Genomic DNA, 6,000 nt, shown 5'->3' with positions numbered 1-6,000 from the left:
GGGCAAATAGGAGCCTGGCCCCAAACCTTAAATCTCGTGAATGAGATGTCCATAGGGAGCTTTGAAAAGCTCTGACATACTCCTGGGGATTAAGAAGGCTACACACACATGTGCAGGGCTGTGTGTGTCCCCAGGACTGACTTGAAAATGCCCCAATCTCTTACTTCTAGCAGGTCTTGGGACTCTGAATAAGCAGGAAATGAAGCATTCAGGCAGAGTTGTAAATTGCCAGAGCCTTGAAGGTATGCATCAATACACACACAGAGCCCCTCAGAAAAAGATGGGAGAAATTTTATTGGTTGAAAGCATTGAGGAAAACTCTGTTCAATCATTAGATAATCAATAAGCTAACTGAGCAGAGATCTCAGTGGCTGCACATGACAAGGAATATAGACTTTACAAAATTAGTTCAGAAAAGACACTAAATAAACAGTAACAGCAACAATGAACAACAACAATGGCAAGCCCTGGGGTGGGAGAGATCTGATTTCCAGAGTTGCCATATTATATTACATAAAATGTTTAGCTTTCAACAACAACAAAAAATTTCAGACATGCAAAGAAAGGGGAAAATATGGTCCATATACAGGGGAAAAAAACAGTCAATAGAAATTCTTCCTCAGGAAGTCCAGATGTTGGATTTACTAGACAAAGACTATAAATAATCTATTATAAAATGTTCAAAGAACTAAAGGAAAACTCTTACAAAGAATTAAATAAAAGTATGAGAACAATGTGCCATCAAATAGAGAATGTCAAAAAAGATTAAAAAAAAATACATGCACCCAAAAAAGCCCCAAAATACATGAAGCCAAACCTGATACAATTGAAGGGAGAATAGACAACTAAACGATAATAGTTGAAGACTTCAATACCCCACTTTCAATGATGGATAGAACGACTAGGAAGAAGATTAACAAGGAAATAGAAGACTTGAACAACACTATAAAGCAGATATCTGCAGAACACTTTGCCCAGTAATAGCAGAATGCACATTCTTATCAAGTGCACATGGAACATTCTCCAGGATAGACCACACGTTAGGCCATAAAAAAAAACCTCAAGAAACCTGAAAGAAGTGAAAGTATGCAAACGATGCTCTTTGCCCACAATGGAATAAAGTTAGAAATCAATAACAGAAGGAAATGTGAGAAATTCACAAATATATGAAAATTAAACAACACATTTCTAAGTAACCAATGAATCAAAGAAAATAAATCACAGGATAAATTAGAAAATACTTTGAGAAGAATGAAAACAAAAACACAAAATGCTAAAACTTATGGGAGCAGTGTCTAGAGAAATTTGTAGCTATTAGCACCTATATTGAACCTATTTGCAGGGCAAGAATAGAGAAGCAGATGTAGAGAACAGACATGTGGACACAGGGTGGGGGAACGGGAGGTGGGATAAATTGGGAGATTGGGATTGACATATATACACTACCATGTATAAACTAGATAGCTGGTGGGAACCATCTGTATAGCACAGGGAGCTCAGCTTGGTGCTCTGGGGTGACCTAGATGGGTGGGATGGGGGAGTGGGATGGAGGTCCAAGAGGGAGGGGATATATTTATACATATAGTTGATTCACTTCGTTGTACAGCAGAAACTAACACAACATTGTAAAGCAACTATACCCCAATTTAAAAAAATAAGAAGATAGGTCTTAAACCAATAACATAAGGGTCCACCTTAAGAAACTAGTAAAAGAAGAGCAAACTAAACCCAAAGCAAGCAGAAAGGAGGAAATAATAAAGATTAGAGCAGAAATATATGAAATAAAGAATAGAAAAACAATGGGGAAATTTAATGAAATCAAAAATTGGTTCTTTTTAAGTATCAACAAAGTTGACAAACCTTTAGGTAAACTGGTCAAGAAAAAAGGGGAAGATTCAAATTACTAAAACCAGGAATGAAAGAGGATGTGGCATCACTACAAACCTTACAGAAATAAAAAGGATTATATAGTGATACTATGAACAACTGCAGGTCAACAAATTAGATAATCTAGATGAAAAGAACAAATTCCTAGACAGATACCACTGAAACTGACATAAGAAGAAATGGAAAATCTGCATAGAGCTATCATAACTAAAAAGATTGAATTAGTTAAAAACAACAACACATTCAATAAAGAAAAGCCCAGACATGGAGAGTGGACTTGAGGACACGGGGAGGGAGAGGGGTGGGCTGGGACAAGGTGAGAGAGTGGCATGGACATATATGCACTACCAAATATAGAATGGATGGCTAGTGAGAAGCAGCTGCATAGCACAGGGAGATCAGCTCGGTGCTTTGTGACCACCTAGAGGGGTGGGATAGGGAGGGTGGGAGGGAGACGCAAGAGGGAAGGGATATGGGGATATGTGTATATGTATGGCTGATTCACTTTGTTATACAGCAGACGCTAACGCACCATTGTAGAGCCATTATACTCCAATAAAGATGTTGAAAAAAAAAGGGGGGGGGGAAAGAAAAGCCCAGTTCCATGTGGCTTTACTGGTGTATTCTTATCTAACATTTAAAGAAGAATTCATATCAATCTTTCACAAATCTTTCCAAGAAATAAAAGAGGAAGAAACACTTTCCAACTCATTCTATAAGGCCAGTATTATCCTGATACCAAAAACAGACAAAAACATTGTAAGAAAACTACAGACCAAAATCCCTTATAAATATAGACATAAAATCTTCAACAAAATACCAGCAAGATGAATCAAGAAATATATAAAAGTGATTATACACCATGACTAAGTAGGGATTATTCCAGGAGTGCCAAGTTGTTTTAATATCTGAAAATCAATCAATATGATGTAACATATTAATAGAATGAAGAGACTAATGATCACCTCAATAGATGCAGAAAAAGTACTTGACAAAACACAATTTCCTTTCAGATAAAAGCACTCAATAAAAAAAGGAGTAGAAGGGACCTACCTTTACAAAAAACCCACAGCTAACATAATGGTGAAAGACTGATAATTTTCCCTCTAAGATTAGGAATAAGACAAGGATGTCCATTATCACTACTTCTATTTAACATTGTAATGGAGGTTTTAGCTAGGACAAATAGGCAAAAAAAGGGAAGAGAAAGGCATTCTGATTGGAAAGGAAGAAGTAAAACTGTCTCTATTTGCAGATGATATTGTATATAGAAAATACTAAGGAGTGAACACACACAAACTCTTAGAATGAGTCCAGCATGGTTGCAGGACATAAGATCAATATACAAAAATGAATTATATTTCTACACACTATCAATCAATAATCCAAAAATGAAACTAAGATAAATTCCATTTATAATAGAATAAAATAATAAAATACTTAGGAATACATTTAACAAAAATGTAAGGCTTGTACACTGAAAACTACAATTGAAAAATATTACTCAACAACAAAAAACAAGCAACACTATCCAAAAATGGGCAGAAGACCTAAATAGGTATTTCTCCAAAGAAGACATACAGATGGCCAACAGGCACATGAAACGATGCTCAACATCACTAATTATTAGAGGAATGCAAATCAAAACTACAATGAGGTGCCACCTCATGCCAGTCAGAATGACCATCATTAAAAAGTCTATAAACAACAAATGCTGGAGAGGGTGTGGAGAAAAGGGAACCCTCCTGCACTGTTGGTGAGAATGTAAGTAGGTGTAGTCACTGTGGAAAACAATATGGTGGTTCCTTAGAAAACTAAAAATAGAATTGCCATATAATCCAGCAATACCACTCCTGGGCATATATCCAGATAAAACTAAAACTAAATTCAAAAAGATACATGCATCCCTATGTTCATAGCAGCACTATTCAAAATAGCCAAGACATGGAAACAACCTAAATGTCCATCGACAGATGAATGGATAAAGAAGATGTGGTATACATATACAATGGAATACTACTCAGGCATAAAAAATGAAATAATGCCATTTGCAGCAACGTGGATGGACCTAGATATTATACTAAGTGAAGTAAGTCAGAAAGAGAAAGACAAATACCATATGATATTACTTATATGTGGAATCTAAAATATGACACAAATGAACCTATCTATGAAACGGAAACAGAATGATGGACATAGAAAACAGACTGGTGGTTGCCAAGGGGGAGGGGGTTTGGGGGAGGGATAGACTGGGAGATTGGGTTTAGCAGTTGTAAACTTTTATGTATAGAATGGATAAACAACAAGGTCCTACTGTATGACACAGAGAACTATATTCAATATCTTATGATAAACCATAGTGAAAAAGAATATAAAAAAAGAATGTATATATATGTATAACTGAATCAATTTGTTGTACAGCAGAAATAACACAACATTGTAAATCAACTATACTTCAATAAAAAAATATTAAGAAGTTAAAGAAGACCTAAATAAATGGGAAGACATCCATGTTCAGGATCAGAAGACTTAATATTGTTAAGATGGCAGTACTCCTCAAATTGATCTACAGATTACATGTAATCCATATCAGAATCTAAGCTGACTTCTTTGTAGAAACTGACAAAGTTCTAAACTCTAAAATTCTGATTCTAAACTTCATATGGAATTACAAGGGATTCATAATGCCCAAAATTATCTTGAAAAACACGAGCAAAGTAATAGTATTCACACTTCCAGATTTCAAAACTTATTACAAAGCAACTGTAATCAAGACAGTGTGGTACTGGCATAAGTATAGATGTATTGATCAATAGAAAAGAATTGAGTCTGGAAATAAACCCATATATGAATGTCAATTGATTTCAAGACAATATAATGGGGGAAAGAATAGTCTTTTCAACAAATAGTGCTGGACACTAGACAGGGACATGCAAAAGAATGAAGTTGAATCCCTACCTCAATCATATACATTCATTAACTAAAAATGAATCAAATAACTAAATGTAAAAACTAAAACTATAAAAATCCTAGAAGAAAACACAGAGTAAATTTTTATGACCTTGGAATTGGCAACAGTCTCTTAGATTTGACACCAAGAGCACAAGTGACAAAACAAAACAAAACAAAAATTAAATAAATTGGATTTCATCAAAATTAAAACCTTTGTGCTTCAAAGGACACCATATAGAAATTGAAAAGACAGCCTAATGGGAGAAACTATATTCCAAGCATATATCTGATGAGGAACTTGTATCCAGAATATATAAAGAATTCTGACAGCTCAATAATGAAAACACAGATAAGTCAATTTAAAAAAAAAAGGGCAAATAATTTGTAGAGATATATCTCCAAAGAAGATCTGCAGATTGCCAATAAGCACATGAAAATATACTCAATACTATTAGTCATTAGGGAAATGCAAATTAAAACCATGATAAACTACTACCTTATACCCATTGGGATCACTAAAATAAAAAAGGAAGACAATAACTATTGACAAGGATGTGTGGAAATTATAACCCTGACAGATTGCTAGTTGAATTGTAAAATGATGCAGCCACTTTTTGAACAGTTTGGTAATTGCTCAAAAAGTTAAACATAGAGTTACTATGTGATCCAGCAATTCCACTCCTAGATATATACCCAAGAGAAATGAAATCTTACGTCACACAAGTAGTTGTACATGAATGTTCATGTCAGCATTACTCATAATAGCCCCAAAGTGGAAACAACACAAATGTCTACCAGTTGATGAGTAAATAAACAAAATGTGGTATATCCATACAGTGGAATATTATTTGGCCACTTAAAGGAACGAAGTATTGATACATGCTACAACATGGATGAACACTGAAAACATTATGCGAAATGAAAGAAGCCAGTTACAAAAGATACATATTATATGATTCTATTTATATGAAATGTCCAGAATAGGCAAATCCATTGAGACAGAAAGTAGATCAGTGGTTGTCAGAGGCTGAGGGGAAGGAAAAATGGGGAGTGACTGCTAATGTGTATGGGGTTTCTTTTAGGGGTGAGTAAAATTTTCCAAAACTAGATAGGTGGTTACACAACTCAGTGTATATACTAAAAATCACTGAATTGTACACT

This window comes from Balaenoptera acutorostrata, chromosome 1 (assembly GCF_949987535.1).
Source record: "Balaenoptera acutorostrata chromosome 1, mBalAcu1.1, whole genome shotgun sequence".
Classification (NCBI taxonomy): Eukaryota; Metazoa; Chordata; class Mammalia; order Artiodactyla; family Balaenopteridae; genus Balaenoptera; species Balaenoptera acutorostrata.
Note: the sequence above shows the minus strand (reverse complement) of the source record.